The sequence below is a fragment of the Esox lucius genome, chromosome 20, assembly GCF_011004845.1.
Source record: "Esox lucius isolate fEsoLuc1 chromosome 20, fEsoLuc1.pri, whole genome shotgun sequence".
NCBI lineage: Eukaryota > Metazoa > Chordata > Actinopteri > Esociformes > Esocidae > Esox > Esox lucius.
In genome coordinates this window covers 33,819,153-33,831,755 of record NC_047588.1, presented here as the reverse complement: position 1 = coordinate 33,831,755, position 12,603 = coordinate 33,819,153, and the positions used below count along the sequence as shown (strand labels likewise).

At 41.9% G+C, this 12,603-nt stretch overlaps 1 protein-coding gene across 2 annotated transcripts in view; it reads right to left on the bottom strand.

Annotated features, from left to right (window-relative positions):
- The window catches only part of osbpl3b (oxysterol binding protein-like 3b), a 72,555-nt gene extending 60,673 nt beyond the window's left edge, over positions 1–11,882 (bottom strand). For both annotated transcript variants that reach the window (XM_010884525.5, XM_010884526.5), the window contains exon 1: positions 11,678–11,882. The gene's annotated coding sequence lies outside the window, so the exon portion shown is untranslated. The remainder of the gene's footprint in view (positions 1–11,677) is intronic.
- Positions 11,883–12,603: the final 721 nt, after the last annotated feature.

Here is a 12,603-nt window from a genome sequence, read left to right as displayed (position 1 = left end):
GATACAAAGACAGTGTGTGTGTGGGTGTGTGTGTGTGTGAGAGAGAGAGAGAGAGAGAGAGAGAGAGAGTTAAAAAAAAAAAAGCCTCCACAAGTGGGAGTTGCTCCTCATGAGCCTTTTGACGCTCAGCATGTGGACACAGCCCTCCCAGTCTAAATCAGACCAGGCTATGGTTGGAGAGCTCAGTGCGGAAGCAGCCTTCGCTTTCACATTTGAGCAGTTTGAAATGAAGGTTTTCAATGGGGTTGGAAGGTATCTTCTGCCCAGAGATGGAGACCCTCAGAGCCCTACCGCTCCGTCTCTGGATCACTTGAAACAGGGTCGAGGGAGGTTGACAGAGACCAAGGGTTTGTCTCCTCATTTAAGCCTAACAGGCTACAGTTAGATGCACGATGGTTGGCCACGTCGTACTGGCTGACAATAGACAGTTTATTCACATCCTGTCAATTACCCACATCCTCCTCAGCCCCGCATTTTTCTCTTCCTCTATCTCAATTCATTAAATGTCGTCATTGGTGTGTAAACACTTGTTAAAATTGCCAAAGTAATAATGCAAATTCCAAGCATATCACACTCAGTGTTGGGGAACATTACTTTTAAAAGTGATTAATTACAGTTAGTAGTCACAGTTTCCCATAAAGTTAATAGTAACATTACTTAGTTACTTCTATATTCACGTGTTGCTCACTTTTAATGGGTTATCGTATCATTACATAGGCAGGTATACCATAGTTAGTGTCAGTTGCCAGCATATAACATTATCAATATCAATCATTAATCATTATAAAGCATGAGTGACCAATCCTATCATCAACTAGTCATATACCATAATCAGAAACAATCTTCAATCAAGAATCTCTTAAAAGTCCAGAAACTATTTTGTATTGCAAGTGCCTACACATTTTCAGGCCAGGCTTATTCAACAGCCTATATGTACAGACTTCAATACTAAATAGATCCATTGCAGTGAAAAATGAGGAACAAAAATAACAGCTGTAGTATTGTACACTAATAAACATACCTTCTCAAAAAAGAAAAATTGTTGGGTCTGGTGTATCGCATCTACCTCTTCACAATACCCCATCGATTTTCTATAGGGTTAAGGTCAGGCGAGTTTGCTGGCCAATTAAGAACAGGGATACCATGGTCCTTAAACCAGGTACTGGTAGCTTTGGCACTGTGTGCAGGTGCCATGTCCTGTTGGAAAATGAAATCTGCATCTCCATAAAGTTGGTCAGCAGCAGGAAGCATGAAGTGCTCTAAAACTTCCTGGTAGATGGCTGCGTTGACCTTGGACCTCAGAAAACACAGTGGACCAACACCAGCAGATGACATGGCACCCCAAAGCATCACTGAGTGTGGAAACTTTACACTGGACTTGAAGCAACGTGGATTCTGTGCCTTTCCTCTCTTCCTCCAGACTCTGGGACCTTGATTTCCAAAGGAAATGCAAAATTTACTTTCATCAGAGAACATAACTCAGCAGCAGTCCAGTCCCTTTTGTCTTTAGCCCAGGCAAGACCCTTCTGACGCTGTGTCTTGTTCAAGAGTGGCTTGACACAAGGAATGCGACAGCTGAAACCCATGTCTTGCATACGTCTGTGCGTGATGGTTCTTGAAGCACTGACTCCAGCTGCAGTCCACTCTTTGTGAATCTCCCCCACATTTTTGAATGGGTTTTGTTTCACAGTCCTCTCCAGGGTGCGGTTATCCCTATTGCTTGTACACTTTTTTCTACCACATCTTTTCCTTCCCTTTGCCTCTCTATTAATGTGCTTGGACACAGAGCTCTGTGAACATCCAGCCTCTTTAGCTATGACCTTTTGTGTCTTGCCCTCCTTGTGCAAGGTGTCAAATGTCAAGTCAGCAGTCTTCCCCATGATTGTGTAGCCTACAGAACTAGACTGAGAGACCATTTAAAGGCCTTTGCAGGTGTTTTGGGTTAATTAGCTGATTAGAGTGTGGCACCAGGTGTCTTCAATTTTGAACCTTATCACAATATTCACATTTTCTGAGATACTGAATATGTTGTTTTCATTAGTTGTCAGTTATAATCATCACAATTAAAAGAAAAAAACACTTGAAATATATCAGTCTGTGTGGATTGAATGTATACATTATACAAGTTTCACTTTTTGAATGGAATTACTGAAATAAATCAACTTTTTAATGATATTCTAAATTTATGACCAGCACCTGTATATAACATACACACATTTATTGCATACACACATTCTATCTCCACCTCCATCTCTGTCTCCACCTCCATGCATGTCTCCACCTCCATGCATGTCTCCACCTCCATGCATGTCTCCACCTCTATGCATGTCTCCACCTCTATGCATGTCTCCACCTGCCATTTCTGTCTCCACCTCCATGCATGTCTCCACCTCTATGCATGTCTCCACCTCCATGCATGTCTCCACCTCCATGCATGTCTCCACCTCCATGCATGTCTCCACCTCCATGCATGTCTCCACCTGCCATTTCTGTCTCCACCTCCATGCATGTCTCCACCTGCCATTTCTGTCTCCACCTCCATGCATGTCTCCACCTGCCATTTCTGTCTCCACCTCCATGCATGTCTCCACCTGCCATCTCTATTTCCACCTCCATCTCTATTTCCACCTCTGCAGCTGTGCAGTGGCCACATACATTCTCTTCTGTGGGTAGCTATAGTTATATATTTTTATAGCTTCCCTTTTCTATGGTCGGTCACTGATATTTCTCCCTATCTCCCCTCTCTCTGAAAAGGATCTGACTGCAGACGGGCACTCCCAGACCCAAGCACTGTGAAGCCTGGGCCTCTGTGGAGCATGTTTTTTTTCTGCTCTCTTTCTCTCTTGCTCAGACACAGTTGGATGGAATTCCTCCATCCCTCGTTAGATTCTGGGTTGCAGTTGAGCCTGACAGTCATATGGACACTGAATTGTAATAGATTCACTTTCACGCACTAACCGAACGAAGACAGAACACATCAACTTGAACAGACACTTTAGTAGTTGTGTTGTGTTCTGTTTGCTGTTTTGTTCCACTTAGGAGGAAGCAAATGCTCCCAGGAATATGCCACTACAGCAGTCATTACGTTTTTAGCCAGTCCTTTTGTGTCATTCTAGTAGTAGTTAACAGCATGAATATATATTTATATATAAAACATGATTATGACTTACAGCTGGCGCTTTTTGCCTTCCATTTGTATTAAGAATCTGCTGAGCCATGAGAGACAATGGAGAAGAGCACTGGGATCCATGGATTCATCCCAAATGACACCATATGTCCTACACAATGTACTGCATTTTACTACTGAACAACGCATGCTACACTACTACTACTACTACTACTACTACTACTACTACTATTAATAATGCATGCTACTGATACTACTGTTACTACTGATAATAAAGCATGCTACTGATACTACTGTTACTACTGTTAATATTCCATACAACTACTACTACTACTACTACTATTAGTACTGTTAATAATGCATACCTGGTTTGGGGGGACCGTTGCTGTTCCTGTCCTTGTCCACCTGGTCATACTTCTGACCTAGTCTAAAATCGAATATACTCTGGATTTAGCCAAGAGAAATGTATTTATTATTCCAATTGGACTCTTAATATCTCACCCGGCACAGCCAGAAGAGGACTGGTCACCCCTCTGAGCCTGGGTCCTCTCTAGGTTTCTTCCTAAAATTCGACCTTCTTAGGGAGTTTTTCCTAGCCACTGAAATTCAACACTGCTGTTGTTTGCTCCTTGGGGTTTAAGGCCGGGTGTCTCTGTAAAGCACTTTGTGACAACTGCTGTTGTAAAAAGCGCTTTATAAATAAATTTTGATTGATTGATTGATTGAATGCATACTACTGCTACTAATACGACTACTGTTACTACTATTAATAATATATTCTACTGCTACTAATGCTACTACTGTTAAAGATAAATGCTACTACAACTAATGTTAATAATGCATACTACTGCTGCTGCGACTACTACTATAACTAATGTTAATAATGCATACTACTGCTACTACTACTACTACTACTAGTACTGTTAATAATGCATGCTACTGCTACTAATATGACTACTGTTACTACTATTAATAATATATTCTACTGCTACTACTGTTAAAAATAAATGCTACAACAACTAATGTTAATAATGCATACTACTGCTGCTGCTACTACTACTGCTGCTGCTACTACTACTACTACTGCTGCTACTAATATTAATACTACTGCTGCTACTACTACTAAAACTACTGCTGCTACTACTACTAAAACCACTGCTACTACTGTTAATAATGCATGCTACTGCTACTACTACTACTAAAACTACTGCTATTACTGTTAATTATATATGCTACTGATACTACTTCTACTAATACTACTGTAACTACTGATAACAACGCATGCTACTACTTCTGTTACTACTGTTAATAATGCATGCTACTACTACTACTACTGTAAAAATAATTCCTACTACTGTTCACTAAATCGCTCACTGAAAAAAAAAATGCCACAAATGGACATATTCACATGGAAAGATATCTAAACTAGGATGGAAGATGGTATAAATGGCATATGGCATATGTAAAGCTACCAAATGCTCTTAAGTACTATAGGCAAGTGGTGATGAAAGTAACATAACTACCATCCATTTCTTTTTCCAGTTTACGGACAGTTAGGGACAGTTATATGCACAACATACGACCAGAATCTCTCAACCAACTCGTCAAGGCTTTGGCTAAAAGTAACCAACAGATGTTTTTCTGCAATGAAATATTCAAATGTTGTGACAGAGCTCTGTTACTGACTAGCCCCAAAAGTCACCATGTTAGAACAAAGCAAGGATGGGGAGGGAGACCTTTATTCAGCCTGCAGACCACTCTGCATTTACCGTAGGTTTGCTATAGGTGGTCCGCTACATCCACAAAACTTTTTACTAAAACAATAGGCCATTGGGAGGTGACGTCCCTCCCTGTTTTCTAGGACAAGAATCTTGTGAATTATTAAAAGGCTCCATTTAAAGAATGCCAGATCTCCAGTTCTTTAATAATGCACGTTTTTTTTATGTCCATTATAAATCCATTTTCAAACTTTTGTAGCAAGTATGTATTGTAGAGCTTTTTTTTTTTAACTGCACTGAATCCTGGCTTGACAACTTAGTACTTACTGGAACAAAATATTTTGAAGTGAATATTCGCTGATCCGCCTGGAACAAAATCAAAACTGAAATACAGGAAGCAAGTATTTATAAGGTAGTATTTTTAATTGTTATAGTTGTTGATATAAGTACATTTTACATTTATATCTACCTGTGAAAAAAATTATAGTCTTTTCACATGAATCCTCCCTTTGTCCAAATAAATGACCTATAAAAGCTACTTAAGCTTCAGGTTGTGAAGCGACCAACATCTCCCACCACCTTCAGTGCAGTAGATGTTTAGAAGCTTCTTGAGTTGGGCATCTTTATCATCTCTTCATACTGAGGTCAATTGTAAGTCCCAAAAGGCAAGTCCCAAAAGGCAACCTATTCCCTATATAACGCCCTACTTCTGACCAGAGGGGTAGGATCAGTGGTGTACTACATAGGGAGTCAGGTGTCATTTGAGAAAAGGGGCGTTTCAGCACATGAAATGGAGAGAGAAATAATGACATTGGGTCTACAAAGAGAAATGCCAAAGCATGCTGCTTCAAAGGGCTGTGGGTGAGAGATGGGATTTGATCACTACCTGAAAAGCAATTAAACTGCTGGAAACAGAATGACAAACATCCCAGAGAGAAACCAAGTCTGTGTCCCAAATTGAACTATTCACTATTGATTTCATTAATGAGAGCTCCCGACAACTTGTGTCGTTAAACGAGTTAAACGTCTATGGTTAACGGGTGTTCCTAGCACCCGTTTGTGCTAGTGTGTTTGTGCTAGTGTGTTTGTGCTAGTGTGTTTGCGCTAGTGTGTTTGCGCTGGTGTGTTTGCGCTGGTGTGTTTGCGCTGGTGTGTTTGCGCTGGTGTGTTTGCGCTGGTGTGTTTGCTCTGGTGTGTTTGCTCTGGTGTGTTTGCTCTGGTGTGTTTTAGACACTTATGGCGTAATAGAACATTTGATGGACTACCTGGATATTATGATCACGTATGCATACGTGTTTTTTACAAACAATATGGACTCAGAATTTTAGATATTAAATTATCATGTAGCTTATAATATCCCCACAGTAATATTCTAGGTAGTAAACCTTTACCCATTGCTACACTACAGGTTTCTGCAGCTCCAGAATGAATGCACATAGATGAGTTTACTATGGATGCACACTGTAGATTTAGCAAAGTTAGCAATGTAGAGTGGGCCACGCGGCGATTCATTCTATTAATGGGTTAGGGTTAGGTCAACAGCCATAGTTGATTGGAACGACATCGCAAAGTCAAAAACAATAGTCATCCATATTTTTTCAGTAAGCTTCATGACATTATCTGCACAACAATAAGTGATTTATTTGTTAAACAAAACAAACAACACCCACCAAATGTCACAAGATCCTCTGAGATGTAGGCAAATATACCAGGCCACACATGGCAATTGGAGGCAAAGTTAGTATCTTATTTGTGAATAACAAAATAAATATAACGTACAGTACTACTGTACTACTCTTTGTTTTTGTATCTCTGCAGAATATCCATAGCGACAAACGTAGCTTGTGAGCCCTACCCACCAAGAGGAGTCGCTTGAGCACAACGAGGGTAAAGCCACCCAGTCCAAGTGCTCCAGTGACGGAGACGCCCAGTTTTACTGAAAATATCCAAGCAACGCAAAAAGTATTCATTTCGTGAAATAGCCCAATCACAAAATGCAGAAACCTAACAGATCGGAGTACCAAAATAAACCCACCCCCAGTTAGGCTGTTGTTACCCACGTCTGAAATCGCTCCCGTTAACGGCTGAACCCAAACATGGTAGCCTATTCCCCACATAGTACAGAACTTGTTACCAGAGCAGAGCCGGGTGCTGTAGTAGTGTACTATGTAGGGGGTAGGGGGCCTTTGAATTTAGACTCCATTTCTGACCGGCATGTATTATGCAGGCACCCGCCCTCGCAGAAGAAGGCAACAGCTGCATGGGTGCATTATGGGTGTTGTCAACAGCTGCTCTGCTCATCCACGTGCCTGCACATCGGTCACCTACTTTCACAAATGTCCTGTCTGTCTCTTTAAAAACACACTATAGGTCATAGAGTAACACTAAGCTTGTCACAAACGTGGTTTGTTATTGGATATATCCATGCTAGGTACTGTAGATCCACACTGGAAGTAAATCGATGTGGAATACCACACACCATCCACACACAAGCACTTTACCAGGGATGACACTGAATTCACACATTAGAATCCATTGTAACTTGCCTACTGTAACTATGACATCGTCATTGTACTGCCCATATGTTCCCAAAACTGCATATTGGGAACATATACCACTGTTGTATGGGTTTGACTCTGGCCTAGAGCTTTTTCAGAACACTTTCTGCTCTACCTTTCCCACAATCTATTCTCTGTTAATAAAGCATAAAATGCCCAAACATTAAGCTTTGGCATTTTGTCTAGGGAGGTGGTACTTTTTGAATAAACTACAATTTTATTTTGATTTAACAAGTGACATACATTTGTACATTTCTAAATACTGTATGTTAATCGGCAAATTCTCTATTTACAGAATATGTATTTCTTATTTTAGTTTTATGTATAATGTTTTCATTCTGGGTGCGGCTGATATCCTGATCTATGGTTATGACTGTCTCATAGATGACACCTTATTGTCTACATAGTGCACATAGCACTCTGGTCAAAAGCAGTCCACAATATAGGGATTTGGGTGCTATTGGACCCCTGAGTAGGTTGTAGGAAACATCTGTTGCAGCGAGGTCAATGCAGCAGAATGCAGACAGACAGGGAGCAGCTAGCTGACCTGGAAAATTGCAGTAGTCATCTAGCCTCCAGGGGTCAAACATACTAGACTGATGCAGCATCTGCTTCTGGGAAGAACATGGAACTGAGGGGTAAAGACAGACGCTGCTGTTGGAAAGAACATGGAACTTAGGGATCGACAGAGGCAGCTGATGCTGGGAAGAGCAAAAATGCATAATTTCTTGCTAAAATACTACATTTAAATACACTATATGGCCAAAAGTATGCGGACACCCAACCATCACACCTGTATGAGCTTGGTGGACGTCCCATTCCAAAACCATGGGCATCTCAAAGGTGTTCAGTGGGGTTCAGGTCAGGGGTCTGTGCAGGCCACACGAGTTCCTTCACACCAACCTCGTCGAACAACAGCCCCAGACCATTATCCCTCCTCCACCAAACTTTACAGTGGGCACTATGCATTCTGGTAGGTAGTGTTCTCCTGGCAACTGCCCCATCCGGACTCGTCCATCAGACTGCCAGATAGTGAAGTGATCACTCCAGAGAACGTGTTTGCACTGAGTCCAGGCGGCAGCGTGCCTTACTCCACCCCAGCTGGCGCTTGGCATTGCGCACGTTGATATGAGGCTTGTATACAGCCGCTCAGCCATGGAAACCTATTTTGTGCAGCACCCAACCCAAGTGTTTGTGCTAATGTTGTTTCCAGAGGCAATTTGGAATTGTGTGGCGATTGATGCAACAGATCATAGGCGTTTTTCACACACTGCACGCATCAGCACTCAGCGGCCCGCCTCTGAGTTGGCATGGTCTACCACTTGGCTGGGCTGTTGTTACTCCTAGGCACTTCCACTTCACAAATATACCACTTACAGTTGACAGGGGCAGATCTAATAGGGCAGACATTTCACAAACTGACTCATGGCAGAGGTGGTGTCCTACGACTGCGCCATGTTTAAAGTCACTTAGCTCTTCAGTACGACCCATTGTCCCTCCAGTGTTGGTCTATGGAGATATCATGGCTATGTGATGGATTTTATACACTTGTGAGCAATAGGTGTGGCTGGAACACCTGAACAGGATATTTAGTAGGGGTGTCCTCATACTTTTGGCCATATAGTGTATCTCATGTACATAGGTATTCATACCCTATATTCAGTACTTTGTAGAAGCACCTTTGGGTCTGCTTTGGTCTGCGGGGTTGTGGCTTTACAATCGTCGCACACCTGATTTTGAGAGAATCTTTTTCCTCATGCTATCAGTCCTTCAGGCGGCATGTCATGGTGGCTTTTCCTCAGGAATGACTTCTGTCCAGCCACTCAAACATAAAGGCCTGATTGATGGAATATTACAGATATGTTTGTCCTTCTGTTCTGACAGCTTCTCCCATCTCTGCAGAGGAACTCGTGAAGTCTGTCAGTTGCCTCTGGGTTCTTGTTTTGCTACCTTTGGTCCTGGTTACTTATTTTGACAGCCAGCTCTAGGACAACCGTTGGTGGTTCCAAACTTCTTCCATTTTACAACGACGGAGCCTACTCTGCTCCATTTCATGCTTCAGCAATTTCTTCATAACTCTCCCCCAGAACTACACTTCAACAACATTCGCTCTGGGATGTTGAAGGATAATGTTTTGGGCTTCATTGCTTGGTTTTTGCTCTGACATGCACTGTGAACTGTGGGACCTCATGTGTGCCTCTATTCAATTAACTGAATTCGCCACAGGGAGACTCTAATCAAGTTTTATAGGCATCTCAAGGATGATCAAAGGACACAATTTGGTGTGTCGTGGCAAAGGGTCTGAATACTTACTTATATGACATCATTCAGTTTTTCATATTCAATAGGTTTGCAGACATTTATAGGAACAGGTTTTCTCTTTGTCATTATGGGGTATTGTCTGTAGATTGATGGCAAAGCAAATATATTCAATCAATTATAAAATGCGGTTGTGTCTATGACACAACAAAATGGGGAGATAGTGAAATGTACTGAATACCTTCCAAGGACACTGTGTTATTATAATCACAACCTATGGATTCCATGTCTGTGAAGGATTATTGTAGAGGACAAGGGTGAACTAAAGCTGTTCAGGGGGCGTAAACAGTGAAGGTGACCTCAAGCGCTGAGCTCCACTGCATCGCAGTCTCTCACAGTTTTGTGTGTCTAGGATATTGGTGATTTTCAGGTCTAGAGGCGGCTATATGAGAAGTGTGCTGTAGGTTTCCTCATTAGGGTCCAGAGAGCATGCTTGCGCAAACATAGACACACTTAAAATGTATCTGAGCTAAACAGTGTTGCGAAAAAATGTTAAGGTCACCGAAGGAAGATCAGGAGCTGGGAGCAAAACTAGCAAAGGAACCATACAAAACACCTACATACCCACGAGGCCATTGAAAATGAGTTCCTATTCCCTACATAGGGCCGTCATTTTGACCAGAGCCCTGTAAAGGACATTCTTCCATTCAGGATGCCCCCCCCCTCCCTCCGCCAACAAACCAATGAGCAGTTTATGCTGCCCTCGCTGAATGACACTTTGTTCAAACAAACTGAATGTATAGCCGCATTCAATCAGTTATCCCACTTTCCAAAATAACGCATACCGCATCGGAAATAAAGGCCACATTGTTGAAGTGACTGACCTGACCAGCATTGGAGAGGCTGGCCGGATCTCTCCCTCAGTTACAGCAGTAACTCTTATCTGCCTGAGCAGAGTGCTGTTACATGTTCTGTCCACGTTATGTGTTGAATTTTAATGTAGCCTACCACAATCTACAATCAAGTGCTTTCTCAGGTCTGAGACATGGCAATTTACAATGCATGAATGCTTTCATTCATGTAGATTTCCAGTTAGTATAATGATGACAAGGAGCCACTGACAAGTACAGTATACCACCGAAATCAATGATCTATTATGATCACAGTCTGAAATCCCAAGCACTGCACTGAAATCCCAATGCACATACACCCAGAGGCAAAAAAACATACACACACACACACACACACACACACAACACAACACAACACACAACACACAACACACAACACACTGACAGTGTGCTGGAGGGTTTATGTCAGTACTAATAAAGGCACACTGCACTATTGAAACCTTGGGATCTCAGTGACAGATTTGTTGCTTCGATTTGGTCCCTGATGACTGTAATATTTAAGTTATTATGTGTACAGTAACGATGGGTGGAATATATGTATCATGCACTAACAGTCTGTTCCATTTAAGAAGTTTCCATGGAAACAGTACAGGAATCACGGCACGGGGAATCCTGATGAAAATCTGTAAGTATTAAAAAGCAACTATACTTATAGTCTCACAACTCCACAGTCAAGTTTTCATAACAGTTCTAAGAGAGGTCTCTCCCAAGCAGTTTAAAACATGAATGTCACTGTCACGAAGGCATATCGCAACCAAATGAAAACAGTAAAGGTATTCTATTCAGCCGAGCAGTATCAATATTGAGGTCAGTAGTTTTCGAGTATGCAAATCATAAGGCCACCTGTCACAAGAGTACAACCTATTCTACCGTGCAATGCAGCCAGTAGGAAAGATGAAGTAGTCGCTTCACAGCAAGATATAGTCTTCTGTGAGACAAACTGAAGATATGTGGAAGTAGCACGAACAAAACGAAAAGTGTAACAGCGGTTAAAAGACTGTCGGTTGTCTAAAATAATAGGTCACTACTTAACAACGATAGAGTAGAGGCTACACATAGCGTTACATTAGCAATGATAAACACAAACGCAATCATGAGACTCACCTTCGCAAAGTTTCTCTTGAGACGTAGATTTCCTAAGAGATGACAGCAAAACCTTTGCACTGAACTAATAATGGTTATAAAGAAGCTAATGAAATAACGTATATTTCGTATGTATATATAAATTATGTAAAAAGATAGATCATCTAAAAACCCTACATGAAACTACAATATGGAGTTCTCTTTCAGACTGACATCATTAATTGAATGTTTCCGAAGTGCGTGTAGCGGCAAGCTGCCGCCTTCTCTGCTAAGCGGTTTATTGTAGGGCGGGGAGATGCGTGAATGACAAGAACGGTCTCCAATCACAACGCTTAACTTTGGTGTACGTCACCTTGATGTCCGTTTAGAATCGGGATTGGGTACGGTTGATGGATTTTGTTTTAGTACCTTTGACAGCATCTTCACCAGAAGCATCACCGATGTGTAGCAGGCAGTAGCGTCGTTAGGCCTTGGGGTGCGGGGCTATAGCACCGGTTCTTTTATGAGTAGCCCCGGATCTCAAATTGACCCCAAAAAAATTCAAATAAAATCTAATTTCCCATGATCTATTCATCTATAATTCCGATCGCGCATTATGACAATGTAGACATGTAGGCCGCTAGAGTGTACATCGAAATGTTCCGCATGTACATTCCAAACCTTGTACTTTCTGTCCCGGGCGGGGCAGGTGGGTGGGCTAAGCCCCGAATGTACTGTGATCCTAGCGACGCCTCTGGTAGCAGGTATGCTCTTTAAAGATGGCTCAGTCACAGGTAAACGTGTACACGTAATGAAATTAAATGTCATGCAGTTTTTGTTGTATTACATCCGTAGTCTATAAAGTAGGCTACCATATGTGTCTCAATGGCACACCTGTTTTCACAGTATTAAGGTGCCATTTGGGACGTAGACTACGTTATGTCTTTGACCTCTAACAGGGACTGTTT